Source organism: Tenebrio molitor, chromosome 4, assembly GCF_963966145.1.
Source record: "Tenebrio molitor chromosome 4, icTenMoli1.1, whole genome shotgun sequence".
NCBI lineage: Eukaryota > Metazoa > Arthropoda > Insecta > Coleoptera > Tenebrionidae > Tenebrio > Tenebrio molitor.
This window is the reverse complement of record NC_091049.1, coordinates 16171571-16176848: the sequence shown is the minus strand read 5'-3', so window position 1 is coordinate 16176848 and position 5278 is coordinate 16171571. Positions and strand designations below refer to the sequence as shown.

Sequence of the window (5278 nt, the reverse complement as noted above, 5' to 3'; positions counted from 1 at the left end):
AATGTGTCACGTGCCAAGAGCAGTTGGTCGGTGAAAAAATGCCAATTTTATCCAATTTAAAAAAGAGGGGACCTTATTTGGCACCAGCAAAAGACGTTTCCGACATTTGCGCAATTTGCGAAAAAATTATTCGGCAGTATTCACTAAACTTGCTGAAGAACAATGTAAAAGAATTTTTAATTAATAAAATTTTTAGTTATATCGGGGTTCCATTTTCAAACAAAATCATAGACGACCATGTTGAAATAGAAAATTTTTTTGATAACAAAAATCTCCTAAATAATCATCGGACAGAATTATGCAAATCAATTATTAATTTATATCTGGATGCAAGATTATTTTATGAGTGTAAAAAAACTGAAAAAAAAAGACATTTTACGAAAGAAATTAACAAAACTAGTGTTATTTAAGCACCAGTGATATTTGTAATAAGTGTAATATTTATATACCTATCTAAGTTTTTTTTTCAATAAATTTTTAACATAAGCAATGCTTCAATAATTGTAATCTAAATCGGATCACATAGTTCGCATCTCAAACTCGTTCGCGCCATAAACTCATATATTTGCTCAGCTTAGTCATTTATTCATGAATCCGATCTCAATTCGTGGGCCGAGAGTCAAATTTCATTGGGTCAAATTTCCACCAACTTCTATTATTAAATTCATTTATTTATTTCTATAATTTGTTGGGACCAAACACCACCACACTCGATTATTTGTTAAATAAAATTTAAGTGAAGTGTTCAATCGTTTTAATTCTATTTGGAAAAACCTTCCGAAGGTACGGCCTCTCGCTAGAACCTAATTAAACAAAATGAAAAATAAAACACAATGTAGGACCCATAAATATTTCTTTCTCATTATTTTTGTTTCGTATTTTTCCGCAAAAATAACATCCGAGGGAATGCGGCAACCAACAATACACCAAATGAGGAAAAAAAAAATCATCGAGGAAAACTCAAGGAAGTCGAAAGTTACATTGGAAGAAGCCACAAATATTAATTCCTAATCATAACCTCAGCATAAAAAATTGTGAATTCAGCCATGTTGGCCGAGCCGCCGGTTGGCGCTTTCACGAGCTACGACGCTCGAAGATTAAAAAATGTAACATTGCCGCACTTATACTTGCACATGCGTAGAATGGGCCAACTACCTAGGCCGTCCTTTACTGTTTTCCCACTTACAGCACATTGGGCAAGATAGGGAGCTGGCAGTATAGAAGTACTACATATATGTTGCAACGATATATTATAGGGAATTAATTATATTTTAAACGAAAGAAAACGTTAAACATCAAAATCAGCTCTTTATTATTCGGCGGTGTGTTACAGAATGCTTCCAAAAACTGAAACTAAACAGTTTTAAATGCAGAAGTGTGATAATTATGACATTTACGACCTAGCTGGGGCTCGATAGTTAATCACCCCAGCTGCATGCTCTTGACTTCGTCGGGGTTAAAATAAAATCCCACGCATTAACTCAAGTTCATAAAAATGTTGACGATATAAAAAATATAAATTCTAAACATTCACTTAAGCACATAAAATATTGTCGATAAATTATACAAAATTTAACAATTAATCCGAATACATGAAATTTTGACGACACGGCCAATCCTGCATGGAGCTCGCCCTCGAGTTCCTTCACAATTGATCGGTACCTGTAATTACAATACAATGAGCAACACACATTTACTACCAGTGTCATGTCAGACTTTCTTTTATTTCTACTTTGATTTTTATGAAACCAACGTAATATCCAATAATGTAACAATCACTCATTATGCCGACCTTGATATCGAACTATCAATGTGACATTCAAACAAAGCAATAAAAAAACAATTTTCGGTGTGCCAACTTTGATATCTGCGTACCAATGTGACATCGAATAACATCTTTTCGTGTGCCAACTTTGATATCTGAGTACCAACGTGACATCAAATAACATCTTTTCGTGTGCCAACTTTGATATCTGAGTACCAACGTGACATCAAACAACATCTTTCCGTGTGCCAACTTTGATATCTGAGTACCAACGTGACATCAAACAACATCTTTTGGTGTGCCGACTTTGACATCTGAGTGCCAATGTGACATCATCCGAACATCAGTAATAATAAATACCGTATCCTCTTCTTCAACCACCTTTTAAGGTGCTCCGTCGCGGCTGAGGTACACCTCAACAAGGGTGAGATCCGGTTCAAAAGGTACCTCCCAGGCGACTTTACTCCTAACTACTTCATAAGGGCCTTTACAACGGAGTGCCAACTTGTGTCGCCTGTTGACCACTCTCTTCAGAGCCACTAGGTCTGCAACCACGAAGATAGGGCCAGCTGGCTTAGCGCCCTTTTCTTGTCTTGCAGCATTCCTGACTAGTGATTTTGCTACTCCTTCGCGCATGATCCTCCTGTTGGGTGGTGTTTCTTTTACTGCCAAACCATTCAACGCTCAATTGTTGGAACGTTTTCGACCAAACAACCGGTGCAGTGGTGCAGACCCCCTGGATTTCGGCATCGTCGTGTTTGAGACAAGCTGGATCTTCCAGAGTCCCTCGGACCAGGTACATGGACCATCTCTGCACTCTACTCGCAGCACGTCTGCAATGGTGGACATGTAGTACTCCACTTGCTCATTCGCGCGATGTTCATGTGGTGCAACGAGGTGAAGGTTAATTCTAAATTCCTATAACAATCGTTTAGCAGATTAACAGAAAGCATTTATCGGTGATCAACCTCTTGGTCGTTCGGAACAAAGAAATAGTTTTAAATCAAATTTTCCCCTTTGGTAAACGGGTAGAGCATTAGCTAACCCAAAAGGCATTTTTAAAGATTTCATCTGAGTTCCCTGAGTAGTAATAAATAGGTTTTCTTTTTTTTTTTTAATTCAGTCTTTTTTTTAATCGGGATTTGATGGAACCCACTTGTCATGTGTAAAGAGCTAAACAACTTGTTGCCTTACAATCAATCGATTTGATTCTCAATTCGAGGCATTAGGTAAAACTGATCCTGTACTGTAATCGATTTAATGCGCGATAATCTACGCACATTCTGGAAGAACCATTCCCTTTTTTTTTTTTATTAATAAAATCGGACTTGCGTACGGTGAGCAAGAGTGTCAAACTATTCCCCTTTGAGATAAATCATCAATAATTCCACGAGACTTTTGCCTTCTTGCGTTCGAAATACGGTAACACCTGACCTAACGAGAACATTAGTCGTCAAACAAATTTTAAATTCACCCATTGTGACAGTCGAACAAGCGGTACCGGTGGTAAAAAGTGACTGAATCTCAAAAATTGAATCTTTTAGCGATTTAGGTGCGTTTTCAGGTAAATACTGCTCATTATTATTGTTGCTTTTATTCAATTGCGGTTCCTTGTATTTGCCTAAATTCATTATACCGGGTAATTTGTTTTGAAATAATCTAACTTCTTTATTGGGCTTACGATGAAATGAAATTAACTCCTTAGCCCAAATGTCGGTAACAAGGGTCGATCCGTCATTTTAGGAATAATATAAAAATCCACTTCGACGGTAAGTTCCGGAAATTACTACAAAACGTAACCTTTTCCGTAATTTTTACCTCCGAAATAATTGATTAATTCATGGTTTTTGCGGGTACAAAACAACTCCGGGGTTACAGCTGCAACCTCCGCACAACCGCACCGCCGACAAGTGACAGATCAGTTCCGGTATCAATAAGATAAGAACATCAACCGGTACTCCGCGAATGATGACACTGATGACAGTCAAACAGTCCGAAGACCTGCCGGAGCACAAGAACTTTACTGATTTTTCGTTTCTGCGACTACGGTGTTCGGCCTTTGCCGAGTACATGTCTCAAATGTCCGCGAAGACCACAATTAAAATAACATTTTTGCTGTTTTCTCGACGTGAACCGATCAAGGGGTGCTGACGCGTTTGTTTCGATAAACACGTGCGCCGACAGAAGTTTTCCCGAAATAATCAAATTCACAAAAAGTAAAGTAAGGTCTGACACTGATTATTTTTGAGCCTGTGTCACCTCATCTCGTGTTTTATTGCATTCAATACCCCGTCAATTAGCATTTACAAGTTCCAACTCGGTTAGATTTTTATTTAACGGGTTAAAATGAGCCAATTTCGTCCTGGCATCTGGCATACCTATTGTTATGACGTACTGCTAGCCAAACACCCTCCTTTTAGCAGGTAGTTTATTTTAGCAGGCAGTTTAGGGCATATTTAAGAGGACGCCACCACGGTGGTCGAAACAGTTCGTCTTATCGTCTTCTGAAAACTAGTCACGAACGTTGTACTTTTTAATTGTAAATAAATAGATTAAGGACAACCTTTAGTATTATTACACATTCGACGACAGGTAGCCCAAAAGAAAGTGTAGCGAAGTACCGACAAAATCGGGCTACACAACACTATCAAACGAGATACGAGGGAAAAGTACTGGACTTACTGTACATTCAAATTCCATTTCAAACCTTATTCCAAAGTCGATTCGCCTCAAAAAGAACAACGTAGTTCGATAATAAAATTCGACCATTTCCTGTCCGAAATCTTCCACCTTTTGAACCATTCCAAGGCCTCTCCAACAAGATAGGGCGACACCCGGTGTATTGTCTCGTACTCGTCCCAGCCGTACATCTTTTTCGCTCTTTCATTGTCGGTGATCCAGTCCCTGGCATTTTCCTCTTCTGGATTAAATATGGACAGTCGGATGCTCTCGTGTCCACGGGTATGGCTTCGCGTGGTATAATAGCAGCTTGTCCGCGAATGTCGTCCCCAGAATTCATCCAAAACTCTGATGTAGTCGACGAATCTGAAGTCGCACTGAAAGGCGCGAGCCTCAAACATTGCGATGTATTTTTCTTTATCACAATCACAACCACAACAGTTTTTCGCACAACACTCGAACGATCCCACTTCTGATATAGGGAATTAATTATATTTTAAACGAAAGAAAACGTTAAACATCAAAATCAGCTCTTTATTATTCGGCGGTGTGTTACAGAATGCTTCCAAAAACTGAAACTAAACAGTTTTAAATGCAGAAGTGTGATAATTATGACATTTACGACCTAGCTGGGGCTCGATAGTTAATCACCCCAGCTGCATGCTCTTGACTTCGTCGGGGTTAAAATAAAATCCCACGCATTAACTCAAGTTCATAAAAATGTTGACGATATAAAAAATATAAATTCTAAACATTCACTTAAGCACATAAAATATTGTCGATAAATTATACAAAATTTAACAATTAATCCGAATACATGAAATTTTGACGACA

The 5278-nt window shown here is 38.2% G+C and overlaps 1 long non-coding RNA gene across 1 annotated transcript; it reads right to left on the bottom strand.

The window, feature by feature from the left end:
- Window positions 1-1295: 1295 nt before the first annotated feature.
- On the bottom strand, window positions 1296-5278 carry LOC138128793 (uncharacterized). The gene is made up of 2 exons (XR_011158912.1): window positions 2126-5278; window positions 1296-1662 (listed from the first exon to the last, which is right to left on the bottom strand). It is a non-coding gene; the product is annotated as an uncharacterized lncRNA (long non-coding RNA).